The sequence below is a fragment of the Bombus pascuorum genome, unplaced genomic scaffold (assembly GCF_905332965.1).
Source record: "Bombus pascuorum unplaced genomic scaffold, iyBomPasc1.1, whole genome shotgun sequence".
Taxonomy (NCBI): Eukaryota; Metazoa; Arthropoda; class Insecta; order Hymenoptera; family Apidae; genus Bombus; species Bombus pascuorum.
Window position 1 is genome coordinate 125,443 of NW_026869762.1, and position 16,845 is coordinate 142,287.

The 16,845-nt window shown below is 34.2% G+C and overlaps 1 long non-coding RNA gene across 1 annotated transcript in view; it reads left to right on the forward strand.

Annotated features, from left to right (window-relative positions):
* The window catches only part of LOC132915938 (uncharacterized), a 71,705-nt gene extending 56,756 nt beyond the window's left edge, over nucleotides 1-14,949 (forward strand). The window contains exon 2 of the long non-coding RNA XR_009659992.1: nucleotides 14,391-14,949. This is a non-coding gene — a long non-coding RNA (uncharacterized LOC132915938). The remainder of the gene's footprint in view (nucleotides 1-14,390) is intronic.
* Nucleotides 14,950-16,845: the final 1,896 nt, after the last annotated feature.

Below are 16,845 nucleotides of genomic sequence, written 5' to 3' on the forward strand. Positions count from 1 at the left end.
TCAACAGATCTTCAGCATCTAAAGACGAAAACTATCTGTAACTATCTCTAATTTTTTATCTTCTTCTTTGTCAAAGTAGCAGTAACAAGACATAAAAATAAATTTTTCCTAATTAATACGAAGCTCTATAAAATAACCTAAAGTTCAGTTTATCTAAATTTATGCTTAAATTTACATTACTTTCTGTTTTTTACTTTCAAATAATTTTGCAATCTTCTTAAACAATTCTTATAATAATCTCACATGTTGTTATCTCTTTCTCATTTCGTTAACTAGTTTTCTCAATCTTTATGTTTATTTATTCCTTTTACCTCCGACATAAATGCAACTTCAAAAAAGAAGACATTATATTCGTGTTATGTGTGTACATGTACATAGGTATGCATATCAAAACTCGTAGAATATTTTGAGCGTATTTGTTGAAAGTTTCTGAGCAGTCACCAAGCTTCAAACAAAACCTGTTGGTACTTCAAAAGGAGACGCCTCACTAATTAAACGTGTTTCATCCTTTCGGTACTTCCAAAGGATGTCCCCCCTTTATTTGCGTCCTTTTTTTACATCTTTTGCCTCTCCCCTCTTTCCTCTTCCTTTCTTCTTTCACTTCTCTCCTACTTGTATTTTCTTCTTAATCTCTCCTTCAGTTTTATCTATGAATATTTCGCTCCTCTTTTTCTATATCGTCGCAGCATGTTTCATATTTTATTTTTTATTACGTTCCAGCACAGTTTCTGGTATTTTACATTCTACTACCCCTTCTCTTTGTTTTTTTTTTCTACCGGGGGAAGTTTTCCATATTTTTGCTCTTGCTTCTTCGCGTTTTTCTTTATTACTCTTAACACTATTCTTTGATTCATGAGTTCTCCTTGGTATTTCCATTTGTTCTTTATAGACAAAAAAGATTATCATCAGGAAACGTTTTATTGTTTCATTTCCAAATTGCAACGTTATTCTTTGATTTATTAATTTATTTCGTTCTGGCATTCTATTATCACGTTTATCAAATTGTTAAATTTATATGTAGTTTGTTTGCATTAAGTTAAGAGAAGTTTGTTTAATATATTATACGTTATATTCTGTTTTTTCCCGCGAATCTTGAGCTTCATTCGCAATAGCATAACCAGTGTGAAGTTATTTTATTTGATACGAAACGTTCTTTGAAGTTTCAAATGAAGTTGAGGTTCTTTCAATTGTACCTTCAAACTTTATTTTTTATTAACCTTACTCAAATCTTCCTTTTTTGAGAGCCTTACGCAGCTATATAAAATTAACTGAATATGGTATTAGATTACAAAGTTCGTACAAGTACATTCGTTTAAACTTGGATATTACGTTGTCTGGAAACTCGAAACAAATGTTAGACGATTATAAATTACGTATAGCGGGAATTGAAAACAAACTCATAAAAATGGGCATTTCCTACTTTTTCTTGCGTGGAGGAAATTTCAGTATTAGCAATATTTCAGCAAATATGATCTTCGTTATTCATTACTTGAGGTCAGTTTATTCGAACTGAAGTAATTTAACTGCTATGAGCGCAAGCTTCTAAATCGTAATTAGTAGTGGCTGTTTGTTTGATTTTATCCTGCGATCTTCGTATAATTTATATAATCAAATTATGTTATAAAAATTTAACACATATGACTATATTGCGAAGCGAATTTATATTACCAAAAGTACCATTACATTTAGAGAAAAGTATGTGTCATTCCAGTATTTATTAAATCATTTTATTTTTCAGAAAAGTATAATAAACGTATTCCTATTTTTTCCCACTTCTGCAATTCTTATCTCTTGTGAAAGATGAAATCTGTTTTTAATTTTATTTTTATACGCGACTGTTTAATTTAAACATTTTCTAATCAATGTTGTTCACGATCAACATAAAGGCGTGGAAACTTTTTGGCCAGCTCTAACTTTTCGCACTATTTGATTGACAAATTGACAATATTCTTTTCAACCACACAGCGATATTTACGTTTATTTCAATCTACGATAGTTCCAGTCAGCAATAAAACTAACGTTCAGTATCATTGAGTATCCCTCAGTAATAGAACAACGAACATCGACAGCAACGTATACGATCGACTATCGATGAACTGTAAAGGCCACGATACAACGATGACATTAACTAGTTAACGCCCTGAATAATCTACGTTACCGCATTACGCCACGAATGAAGTACCAATACTACCAACTTTCATTTCTGTTGTATCCTGACGGATTAAATTACGCTATAAGCTTAATCGTAATTTCGTTACATTACAATAAAGTACTTGTCAGTAATTAACTTTCCAACAAAGAGACTTGCGTTTTTACACGAGTTTCAAAGAATTTATGGAATCTGTATTATATGTGTAACCTGTATTTTACATGTGATACGTGTAATGCGTAGATTATAATGAAGTATAACTAGCTCGTGTTTGCCATAAAATTTATTGGGCTAGCTATTAAATACATAAAATTCCGGAACGATCTTGTAAGAGTTGCACATTGGCTCGTAAAAGTATTTAAACGGTTACCATTTTTTTTTTTTTCGTGGTGGAAATCCGCACGGACATCCGCCGCCTTTAGGGGAAAGAGCGGCGTGGTAGTGTCGGACTCCAACCGAGTAAAACCTCCACAATGACCGTCCCTATAGCGACCGAGGGGTTCCCGGGAACCGCTGTGGCGACACACCGAGCCCTCCGCCCCCCCCACAACTTAAACGGTTACCATAGAAAATTTTTATGTTCATATTGTAGGCTTTATGCTAACAGTTCTGAAATTTCGTTTAAACAATAACGGGAGACGATTGCTATGACTGACATGATCAATGTGAAAAAATATACAGACGTTGCAAGATATTTATTGTCGGAAAAGGTATGATTATATAGTAAGATCATAGTTTTTATAAACGTTTGAATGTGCTTAACAAACTCTGTAAATATTTTCTTTGGGTATCCTTTCTTGAAATTGAAAAAATCTGTCTCCTTCAAATTTATGTTGGAATTAATGCCTGCGTCGTTCTGACCATTTGCCTTTTATCAAGTTTGACAATATTTATTAACAATTTTTTAAGGAGGTCAAAAACATATGTAGGTCATAGATATACTGATATTGATAGGTTATGGAAACGAATGGAGTTGTCAGATAAGTGAAATGTCAATCGGAAATAGCAATGAAAATTATATTGAAAACTAATTAATCTAGAGTAATAAAGATTAATAAATACGTAGAAACTTCTTACTCAAGCTAGCTTTGAAACTTGTAAGATACATACATAAGATACATCTTGTAAGATATATAAAGTTTGCTAATTTCCACGCGTGTAGATAAAAATACTCCATTACGCATAAGTGATAGCTCGTCTAATTGAGAACGATGTTTCCTCGATAGATAATAAACTTGTTACATCGTGTGGCACAGCAGAGACGAAACCTATTTGCAATATTTTCACGTAAGGCTGTTTAATAATTTTCATCGTGTAAGCGCACGGGACATTCCTATATCCAACGCCATTAACTTTTTCACGCTAAGCTTTAGGATTTTTAGATAGAAAGCGGCCTTTTATAGTCTACGTGAGCAAGGTTGAACTTACTTTCGTAAGTTCGTCTACCGCAAGGGGGTAGCGTAAGTAATAACACAAATTCTCAAAAATAACTTTTCTAACTTTTCAATTCTGAAGTTGATCAATTGCGCTTCCGAGTGGCTTATTTAATTTTGCTCTTGTTCCTCACTTTTGTCATCTACATGTAGTTCTAGTCTACTCTTAATGGAAACCGATCTCGATTGGTTAATATCCCCGTATCGTCCACAGCTTAATAGCTAATCACGTGGCATGGCCACGATGATGTTCATTTGTTTTGCGGGACAATGTGCCATCCAATTTTCTTCGCGTACGATCGATTTCTCCGGCCAACAAGGATGCATGTCTTCCGATGTTCTCCCGTTTGTTAGCTGTCCTTCCTCCTGAACGCAGCCCTATTTCAAGATTGGCTGGTCCATAATCGACCACCCCATCGTAGTTTATTTATTCCTAAGGTTATTTATTTGGGTGACTAGGTTTTCTTCAATATCTGCTTCATAATAGTTCGTCGATTTTAGTTATAGTATTATTATAGCTTTACCATTGTAGCTATTATGAAAAAAGCCGAACAGTTTTTATCATTTCTTTTATTCGTGACAGATAATGATGGTAATATTAATGGATAGATAATAAATTTTAGTAAAATGTTAGTAGCTAAACGCGTACCATTGTCACAAGTTATTTAGTCATTAAAGACTGTAATTGCTTTATCCCATTAGGATTTTAGATTTACGTAGTTATATAGGTATACATAAATATACATATACTACTCGCAAAATTAGCATATTATGATTCAAATAATATATATACACAAATATTACATACAGCTAAAATTAAAGAATTTGCGTATTGTATTTAGACATATTTATTTATTTATTAGATTATTATTTAGATACATATTATGATATTTATGATATTTATATGTGTATTCTAATATTAAATTAATACATATATACATAATACATACAAGAAACCCAAGGAACCACCATAAACCGAATATTTTCAGCTTAGCTTCTATTCACACAAGTATTTTCGGTTTATGGATGGTCCTTTGAACGGTCCTTGCTAATTACGGAGAAAGCAGCTGTGCCCCGCGAAACAGCTGATTTTTCCCAAGAACAAGGACACCCATGAGCCATATCTGCAGGAGCCTTTCTCCTCGTATTTCGTTTATTAACATTGGCTATAACCAATGGGCATCGCTGATCGTTACCCTCACTTCACAGTCAAGTCACTGCTCTTACACTCCTCGGACAGTCAAATACTTTGCTCTAACATACCTCGCACTGTTCTTCTACACATCGGCCAGTCAAGTCTACTATTCATTCACGTTCACGGCATTCAACGCGCTAACGCTATCCACCCTCGGGTCAAACATTGTACTGTCCGACGACCTCCAAGATTTTCTCTATACGGTCTACGGATTGTAATCTGGTGTAAATAAACTTCTGTTATATAACTGTAGACTACAGTTATTCAATCGCAAACACCCCTATTATCCTAACAGAAATAAGGGGATCGCCCTGCTCGCGGTATCGATTCGTATAATCGTAAGGGGAATTTACGACTGCCGTTGACGCACCTCAACGCGAACGCGTCTCCCCACGACTCGACGAAAACACATGTGGTGCGGTGTACTGCTCATAGTTATCAATGCTCTCCCTTACGTGCTTGACGGCAGCTTCGAATTGTTTGTCGCGCCTTTTCCTTATGTTATTGCTCTTTGCCATGGTCGGCATGATTAGTGACGTAGTTAAAATTAAAGCTACTTACGTTGCTGATTTCTGACGTCCAAGCGTGTTGTAGAATGGCGGTGTGATCACGTGGCACTGTTCACTGTTAGGAGCACTTTTTACTGGCACGTGATCCGGCTCGAAGGACCATGTGTTTTCGTCCAGTCGCGGGGAGACGCGTTCGCTTTGAGGCGCGTCAACGGCAGTCGCAAATTCCCCTTACGATTATACGAATCGACACTAGCAACACTATCTCGACAACGCAACTCGCACTCCCTGATTTCTCGATTCATACTCTCTGGCTTCTTCACTAACGCACGTGTTCCGCGTCCGCTCGTGGCCAGGGTCACGTAAGCCTTTTTTACCAAACTATTTAATTTAACGACCGACGACACATTTGTCACGTAAAATCACAAGTCACAACTCAGATTATAAAATATACAAGAAGGTTGGGCCGAAACACAACTATTAACTTTCTTTTTTGTCGCACTTTATTATGCACTTAATAATTACAATTGCGTATACACTGAGTTGGCACTATGGGTCCAGTCCAGTCGCGGGGAGACGCGTTCGCGTTGAGGCGCGTTAACGGGAGTCGTAAATTCCCGTTACGATTATAGGAATCGATACCGCGAGCAGGGCGATCCCCTTATTTCTTTTGGGATAATAGGGGTGTTTGTGGTTGAATAACTGTAGTCTACAGTTATATAACAGAAGTATATTTACACCAGATTACAACCCGTAGACCGTATAGAGAAAATCTTGGAGGTCGTCGGACAGTACAATGTTTGACCCGAGGGTGGATAGCGTTTGCGCGTTGAATGCCGTGAACGTGACTGGATAGTAGACTTGACTGGCCGATGTGTAGAAGAACAGTCCGAGGTATGTTAGAGCAAAGTACTTGACTGACCGAGGAGTGTAAGAGCAGTGACTTGACTCTCCGAGTAGTATTTAGGGGGAAAGCTCGATGTTCATTCAACAGGTGTTACCATTTAATATTTCTATATGACTACAAGCAACGAAAAAAATAGAATGTAAACAAATTTTTGTTTTCATTCATTAAATATTACAGCAAGTATTTAATATATTTTTGTATTTATATAAGTTTGTTATATTTTATACACATATTCCTAACATTCATCTGACTAACTGTATTTTAGATATTTTTATTATGTTTTTAAATATCGTATCGGTATTTCATGCATATTTTTATCATTAAATTTTCCATAAATGCATGGTCATCCGCATTTTTCTACTTATTAGTATCTCATAAGGATATTTATGCATTTGTGAAAAATATAAAGATGTAAAAATACAGATAATATATAAAAATGCATAAAATATCCGCAATAGAATATTTTCTGTAATATTTAATAGGAAAACCAATTTCCTATCTAGATTTCATCTTTTTCGTTAACACGTTCGTAATAAAGATGGAAATTTGTATAAATATCTATAGTCTATTAACAAGACATTGTCTATGTTTATTATCTCAAGAATATATGCAAGGATGTTAAGATTATTCAGTGGATGGAATCAAAGAAATGCGTGAGCAAACTGCAAGGTATTGAAAGTGTATATATTGTGAATAGTAAATTACAAAATATGTGGTACTATGTAAGCCTATCCAGATCCTCTCTCTAGCAACGTTATCCTGAGACTAAAGACAACTGCCTCAACCAACGTCGGACGTGTACCGCTTATGGCCTTTCCTAAACGCATTCTTTTGTCTATGCGCCTTCGAAGACCTTAGGCGGTTGAGAAACCGAAAACCAGATGTTGAGTTTTCTCAGAAGTGACGATCACTTCAACACCCTCCCTATAACTCTACATCGGTCTATACAATTATCTCTTTGTAAATATTCGAAGCTTAATTTCGTCAATACCTTTCTCTTTATTATTCAAATTAATTTATTACTCAAAATACTACAAGAAGACTTAACAGATCATGTAGAGTTTTTCCTTTTTTTTTTTTCTTTTTTTCTTTTTTTTTTTTTTTTTTTTTAAATGTAATAACCACTTCGATACCCTCCCTAAAAACTCTACATCTTTACAAAAATTACCTCTTAATATCTTTTTTATTTTTCAAACCTAATTTCTGTCTCAAATAGTCAAATCTTGGTTTTGGCAACGCCTTTGTACATATATCTGCCAGTTGTTCTTCGCTTGTTACGTACGTTACATCAATTTCGCCTCTATTGTATAAATCTCGCAAGAAATGATATCTTACATCAATATGCTTACTTCTTTGATGGAATTCCGGATTCTTAATTAATTTCGCGGCACTAGTATTGTCTACATATAGCGTATACTTGAGGATATCTATTTTACATTCAAGAAATATTTTCTTCAGCCACATAATTTCTTTCGCTCCTGAGGCTGCACTGACATACTCAGCTTCTGTCGTAGATAAAGCTATACATTGTTGTCGCTTACATTGCCATGTAATGGCCGCATTCGCATACTTACATACAACGCCTGATGTCGACTTTCTTGTGTCTTTGTCGCCTGCATAGTCAGCATCGCTGAAGGTTTCGAGACTACCTGCTTTTGTATATAAGAGTCCCATGTCCGCGGTCCCTTTTATGTAGCGTAAAATTCGTTTGACTAATTTCCACTGATGCTTATTTGGATTTTCTAAATGTCTCGACGCTATATTTATTGCAAAGCTAATGTCTGGCCTACTTACGGTTTGTAGAAACATTAAGTTTCCTACAGCTTCTCTGTATGGTGCGTTACAATCATTATTGCCTATGTTACTTTCATTCCAATTAGTCTCAATAGGTGTAGAAACACTGTTTGCCTCATTCATATTAAATTTCTCTAATATGCTTTCGATATACCTACTCTGATGAATAAATATTGAACCATCTTCTAGTCTATTAATTTCAAGTCCAAGAAAACTCTTTACTTCTTTCGAACTCGTAATTTTGAATTCTTTATTTAAATTGTTAAAAAATTTATCGATTAGAGATTCGTCTGAGGCTACTACCAGTCCATCGTCTAAATAGCCTACCAAATATCCTTTGTTAGCCTTTTTGTCAAGTTTACTTCTCTTTTCCGCAGGTATGTGTGCAAAGCATTCAGTACCGAAAACTCTAAACTTTTCTACATCTGGGGATTTCCCGTACCATAGTTCATATGGTGTTTTATTGTCTTGTCCTGTTGGCCCTGTCTTATTTATGACATGCACTGCTGTGTTCATGGCTTCGGCCCATAAAAACAACGGTAGGATTGGTTTCGAATGTAGCATTGACCGGCCTGCCTCTACTATTGTTCCATTTTCTCTTTCTGCAACGCCATTCTGTTCAGGAGTGTATGGGACGTTAACCGTGTGCCTAATTCCCTGACTTCTTAAAAATTCTTTAACCTCTTTATTTTTTAATTCTTTCCCTCCATCACTATGAATTTCTTTGATCTTACTATTGAATTGGTTTTCGACTTCTAAACAAAAAGTTTTTATCTTTTCGATTACTTCTGACTTATGTCGTAAGAAGTAAATCTTCGTGAATTTCGAAAAATCGTCCTTAAATATCAAAAAATACAGTTTCTTTCCTAATGACTCGACTTCCATAGGTCCACATACAGTGCTGGACAAAAGTATTGGCACAGCAAGATTGTTATGATACAAATGCTTATAACTATTAAACAAATTGATTTAAACAAAAAACTTTTTGACGTATTTATTTATTATCTATCCTAGTTTATTACATAACAAGAGCAACAATATAAATAAAATAATACGCAAAATAATAACAAAAATATATTTTTTGAACATTTTATGGGTGGACAAAAGTATTGGCACAGTAGAATATTTACGCTTATAACTAATTACATAATAAACTTCTAATATTTTGTTGGCAGTCCTTTTCTTTTAAGGACTTCCTTTAATCTTCTTAATTATAACACTCGATCAGTGAAACTGGAGACTTCAGTTATTAAACAACAAAAAACCAAGAAAGAGTAATAATGTCTAGAAAAACGAAAGAAACCACAATTGAAGAAAGAAAAATAATATTAAATTTATATAAGATGAATAAATCTTACAACGAAATTGCACAAATCATAAACAGAAGTCGTTTTACTGTGCGTTCAGTCATAAAACGCTTTAAAAGTGAAGAAAATCTAGAGAATCAAATTAGGAGTGGTCGCCCTTCTAAGGTAACAATTCGAGAAAAAAGGAAAATCGTAAATATTGTAAAGAAGGATCCAAAAACTAATTCGACTGAAATTGCTTCGATGTTAAAAGCTGAGTGTGAAAAAGAAGTAAGTACCAAAACTGTACGTAGGGTATTGAAGGATGCCGGTTATTCTGCCCGTGCAGCACGAAGAAAGCCCTACATCAGTAAAATAAACCAAAAGAAAAGAGTGGAATTCGCGAAAGAGTTTGTTACGAAAGATACTGATTTTTGGGAAAAGATCATGTTTTCAGATGAAAGTAAGTTTAATATTTTTAAATCTGACGGCAGAATATTAGTATGGCGAAAACCCAACACAGAGATGGACGAACTGAATCTGCAAGCCACCATGAAACATGGGGGTGGTGGTTTAATGGTGTGGGGATGTATGGCATCATCGGGTGTAGGAGAACTTATATTCATTGATGAGATAATGGATAAATATGTATATTTAAATATACTCAAGCAAAATCTTTTGAAAAGTACTCAAAAATTAAACCTCCCCAGGGATTTCTATTTTCAGCAGGATCGAGATCCTAAACATATGGCGTATATTGTTCGTCAGTGGATAATATATAATACTGCCCACACATTAAACACACCACCTCAAAGTCCCGATATGAATCCCATTGAGCACGTGTGGAACGAATTGGAAAAAAGAATTAGGAAACATAATATCACAAGCAAGTCTGAACTGAAGAAAGTTCTTCTGCAGGAATGGAGCAATATTGTACCTGAATTCACTAAAAAATTAGTCCACTCGATGCCCAGAAGATTAAAGGAAGTCCTTAAAAGAAAAGGACTGCCAACAAAATATTAGAAGTTTATTATGTAATTAGTTATAAGCGTAAATATTCTACTGTGCCAATAGTTTTGTCCACCCATAAAATGTTCAAAAAATATATTTTTGTTATTATTTTGCGTATTATTTTATTTATATTGTTGCTCTTGTTATGTAATAAACTAGAATAGATAATAAATAAATACGTCAAAAAGTTTTTTGTTTAAATCAATTTGTTTAGTAGTTATAAGCATTTCTATCATAACAATCATGCTGTGCCAATACTTTTGTCCAGCACTGTACATCCGTATAGATAATTTCGCGAGGTTTAGTCGCACGCTTGATTTTCTCGTGAAAACTCGAACTATGATGTTTCCCGTATGCGCAACCTTCACAGAAAAAGCTACTATCCTCTACAACTTTTATATTTAAATTCTTTAAGAAATCCTTAACGTGTCTGATGTTTTGATGACATAGCCGTTCGTGCCATAATTGCAACGTATCCGCGTTTGATTCCGCTCTATCGCTAAGATTGCAAACTGACGGTACTATAACTCGCATATCGACCTTATATAAATTTCCGATAACCGAACCTCTTGCTATTACCTTCTTGTTTTGTAGAAATATACATTTTTCCCCATCCTTTAAAATACAGAAGTCTATACCCCTCCTTGCGACAGATCTAATGGAAAACAGATTTCTTTTCATACCTGGTACATATAATACATCGTTCATTGTACATGCTACCCCTTTGCCATCCACAAAAGTCTCTACTTTGATTTTTCCTCTGCCGCATGCTTCCATGAATGTACCATCGCCGATCTCTATCTTCACCGTGTTATCGAATTTTTCGAAAACGCTGAACCATTCTTTTCGTCCTGTCATGTGATCCGTAGCTCCTGAGTCGATTATCCAAACATCGTGGTTTGCCGCATGTATCGTTGAGGTGCTTCCTAATAGGCTAATTCCGTTGTCATCACGATTTTGATTTCTGGGTTCCTGGTTGTCTCTACTGTTGTTTCCTTTATTATTCTTGAAGCAATTTTTGCTGATGTGGCCTTTCCTTTTACATATATAGCATCTAAAACAATCTCTTTTTAGATGTCCAACTTTTCCACAGTTGAAACAGCTTCGTCCTTGTTTCTCGTATTCAATTTTATTTGATCGCTTCTGCTGTTCCCTTTTACAATTATTACTTTTTGTTACCAGCGCCACCGATGTTTCCTGGTCGTCTTTCTTCCATCTGCTTTCTTCTGTCATCAGTCTGGTACTAAGCCTGTCTAGGGTCATCTTTTCTTCTTCCATTGAATCCCATGCACTGTGAAAGTGATCAAATTTACTCGGTAACGCCGATAAAATGCGTGTTATCAGCATTTTCTCGGCAATTTCACTTCCAAGGGCTTTCATCTTCGCTGCTATTAGTTCCAACTTCGACAAGTTGTGGGACACATTTTCAGATTCCTCCCATTTAAAATTGAAGAACTGCTTCTGGACCATATTTAGATTCTCATTCGACTTCATATCATATACTGCGTTTAATTTTTTTCACATTTCATGTGCTGTTGTGCAGCATAAAAGAAGATCCAACGGTTTTCTTCCTACCGAGGTCACAATTAATTTCCTCGCTAACCGATCTGCCTTCAAAAATCTTTCACGGGCGATTTCCTTTTCTGTACTGTTACCTGGATGACACAGATTCCCTTCACACACGTTGATCAGGTCGTCATCTTCCTCCAGAAGTGTACGCATAATAAAACGCCACTGGAGCCAATTTTCTTCGCCACGTAACATCTCGATCTTCGCACTTGCTGATTCCATTTTAGCACTATCACTTACTTTACTAAGCACAACTCTTTAACACTTTATTCACTTCGCGTTGCTACCTTACAATTTACAGCCCTGGGCCCATAACCTGTTAAGATTATTCAGTGGATGGAATTAAATAAATGCGTGAGCAAACTGCAAGGTATTGAAAGTGTATATTTTGTGACTAGTAAATTACAAAATATGTGGTACTATGTAAGCCGATCCAGATCCTCTCGCTAGCAACGTTACCCTGAGACTAAAGACAACTGCCTCAACCAACATCGAACGTGTACCGCTTATGGCCTTTCCTAAACGCATTCTTTTGTCTATGCGCCTTCGAAGACCTTAGGCGGTTGAGAAACCGAAGACCAGATGTTGAGTTTTCTCAGAAGTGACGATCACTTCAACAAATATAAAGATAAAGAATAATAAATTCTATGCCTTTTTCTATACTACAGAAATGATTGACCTACTCGTCAATCGCACAGTCCAAACCAGTGTGCCTAGAAACCAGTGTGCCTAAAATTTGCACAGTATACTTCTTTTATGATGTAGACATGAAATAAAGAATAATTTATGGAAACTACAGATCCCAAAGGGGCAAAAAGAGGTCTAATTTTTTACAGGGTAACCGTATCTCTATGTCCACTAAGTTTAGAAACCTGAAATTCGACGTACAAACTTTCCACTAGAAATAAACGAACACGTGTTTGGGCGTTTTTCGAAATTGAACCCCTAGAAACTGTTTAAAAAGAGTTTAAAAAAATAAATATAAATTCAAATACTGTTATATTATAAAGTAAATTTAATAAGATCCAAACTCATGTTCGTGAATCACTGTACATGTCAACTATTGTCTATATGTCTATTATGTCTGTACATTTCAACAATTTTAATGGTTAATGATTTAGAATAGATGCAGCGAATATATTTTATTGATGGTGGTTGTACTTATTAAGTAAGATACGGATATCGCCCTATTTAATATACTGAAGTAGATTAGACAGAGAGAGGTTGATATCTAATGGAATTTTATATTAGTGGCGGATGATTTTATTTTATAGGTGATCTAGTTGAATTCTATTTGATAAGATGTAGATGTTGTTTTGTCTAACAGTTAAGTGGGTTGGGAATTTATTGCAGATATATATGCGACATTGATTAATGTTTGTTTTTAATTTGAAAGTACTTTGCGCAATAGGTTATGTAGTGAATAATATGATGTGATCTGTATCAAACTAAATGTTACGATTTCTGCCGTTTCCCTTTCCATATATAATTATATGCGTAACCACGGAAAAAATTCTTGAACCGTTCTTGTCGCTCCTAATTGCTCTTTCGAAATCTTTTTTGGCAGATTTCAATATTTGTGAAAGCGAAACGTAGCGAATTCTATTTCTTAAGATTCCTTTTGTACTTGATTTGATACGTAAGTGTTCTTAAGATTGTTGAAATTCCATGGAAAATGGTTAATCCCCTACTTACTGTGGCTATAAAAAGTATTACTGCACCATTGTATTTCTTATAGCACTGACATATCAATTAATTAGATTACAGAATATTACATTTCGTATCGCTTAGTTAATAGTTATTTCATACGACTCGTATGTCATTTAAACGTTTCATTTAAAAATGAGAGTATGTGTCGATACTTGTCGTAGCCATTGTATTTATTTGAATTCATTGAGAAAATAATTGTCATATAATTAAACCATCAGATTTAATAGAGGTGAAATTCATTTAAAAGATATGTCACTTCAAAATTTTTCTTGTATCTTCTTCGAAACTACAATGCTCTCTGATCCAGCTATCGCGAAATTTCTAGAACTATACATCAAATTTTCATCAAATTTTATTCTGCATAATTTACTATTATTTTTGCAATTTAAAGCTTTATATCTTCGGAAGAAATTCAAAACCAATAATGTAATGGCACAAACTCTCCTATCCTACCATACTACCATTATATTTATTATTTCTTAAAAACAGACCAATGAAAATAACATAAAAAATTGTTGTATTTTCATTACTGCAAGGAATAAGAATAGGCACATAGAATTGTCATTTACAAATCAATTCAGTTAATCAGTTAACTATTTAGTATTTTTTGATCTTTTAAATAATTAAATATAAAAACAAAAATATATGTGGAATGAATATAAGTTTTGGAAATATACTTATTATACACATATATTTACAGAAAAAATTTCTTTAAAAGAAAATTAATTTAGATAGAATATCATTTCATATATTATCATTTATATTCTTTAACGATAGTTAAAGGAATAACGAATAATGGTATTTAATTTTACATTCGACCCAAACAGAGATTTCAACAACATACCAGACGGCCGATAGTGAGAATGCCGACTATCGGCGAAGAAGAGGAGCACCATATGCACTTGTATAATGGTATCGACGGCACAGAGGCAGAAGACTTAGTGTTAATACTGATCACACCAGGTCGACAGTGGGACAATTAATGTCCGATAATGAAATGTATTTAAAACATTGTTAAACACTGTATCAATTTCTATCGTGTTGCAATTGTTCTCTATTGTATCTATTGTTATGTATCATATCCCTTAATTGATTTTCAAAATTCTTCTTTCATTAACGTATCTAAATTTGGTTGATCTAGTATTAAAAGTAGAAAGTTTTTATCATTTCAATTATCAACGCTTTGAAAATTTGTTAGACAATTGTTGTTGTTACACATAGATACATAGAATAGATATATAGATACATGTCGTGTTACTCGATGTATAGATATGATTATATTTAATAAGTAAGATTTAAAAGTTAGTAAATTTATATATTTTTTCTGTTGTTTATCATGTAGCTCTGTGTATTTGTTGTGAAATAAATTCCAAATATAAACTATAATTGTGATATTTCTCGCCAGTCACTATAGGTTCTTACAAGTAATAGCATTTCTTTGTTTAATTAATGAATATATTATGATTTATTTCTTTGCAATATCATAAACAGCATAAGTTAACTTAAGGAAATTGTATTTTCGTCCAGTCGCGGGGAGACGCGTTCGCTTTGAGACGCGTCAACGGGAGTCGTAAATTCCCGTTACGATGTACGAATCGACACCGCGAGCAGGGCGATCCCCTGTTTTCAGTTACGATAATAGGGGTGGTTGTGTTGGAATAACTGTAGTCTACAGTTATCTAGTATATATTTATTTATCACCATTAACAACACGTGGGACTTACAGAAATTATTTTTAGATCTTACCCGAGGGTTTAGGTGTTAGCGCGTTATAGCCCGAGAACCTGACTGACTGTCTGCTCTACTGCTCTTACTGAGGAAAACTCGGTGAGGGTGTGTTCTTCTGAACTAAGGACGCGGATTCGCTGTTTACTCTTTTGGGTAGAATAGTGAGGGTAACGATCCGCGATGCCCATTGGTTATGGCCAATGTTAATAAACACAATATGAGGAGAAAGTCTCCTGCACATTTGGCTCATGGGTGTCCTTGTTCTTGGGGAAAACCCAGCAGTTTCGCAGGGCACATCTGCTTTCTTCGCAATTAGCGAGGATGTGCAATAAACTAACGGACTTTTGGGACCTTCCATAAACCGGCGCTGTTTATATGACTGTAACTTAACGGTTAACAGATGCGGTTTATGGGGGTTCCTTGGGCCTAATACGGGTCACTGTGACGATAGGTAGGCCTAGGCGGCCTGACCATAAGGGATGTCGCGCGGACCATCTCACGCGACGTAACAGAAATTATAAAACTGTAGCAAGCTGTACAGATATTGCGTTTACCTTGTAAAACATGTTTTATTATGTTTAATTTAAAATAATGATTATACAATAATAGACGAAATCAATCTTTGGGATGTGCTTTGCATGTAGTAAACTAAACTAATAAAAGAACTAAAAAACTAAAAAAATATACGTAGATATATATATATTTTTTCTCTTTTTCTTTTTATTTTGGTATTTTTACAATTTGTCCTGAAGGACATTTGGTAAAGTGTTATATCTTATTGGTGAGAAAAAAAAAGAAAGAAAAGAAAATAAAATAAAATAAAAATAAATATGGCATGTGAGAGGCTACCCCCAGCGGGGTGCCAGCTTCGTTTTTTCTAAGTTATATCTTTTATGAAGTTACACGTGATGCCAATTTAATGCCGCCATTCTATTGTATAGTCGTTAACGTGACGTCTATAATATATATGTGTAATAATGTCTATAACGTCTCTAATGTATATGTGTAATGTCATGAATAAATGAATTTAAAAAATAAAACTTGTCGAACGTATATATTATCAACAAATAAATTGTGCATGTTGCAATTTTTTACAAAGTAGAAGATTGAATTCACATATATATTTAATAAAATCTTATTATTGTTATAACATTTAAAAATGCTTGACAAAATCGAAAAAATGTTTTATTTATATTAAAAATTAAATTCAAAGTAAATGTTAATTGAGAGAATATTCTGAGGGTAATAATATAATAAAAGATTGTCTCAATATCTGATAAAAAATACAAAAATCCACATAGCCAACTTCAAATAAAAATGTTCGTAATTATTTGTGTGCTATAGTTCTACTTTCTTCTATATAATCAACTATTTGATGGATATAATTCGGTTAAAAAAAATAAAAATAAAACGTTTGTACAAAAACAATATACATATATATATATATATGAGGATATATTTTTTACATTCAATATGCATGTATACATATGTACGTAAACATATAAACAAAATCTTTTTTTGTAAAGTAAGAATCGAAATATGAATGCTTAACAT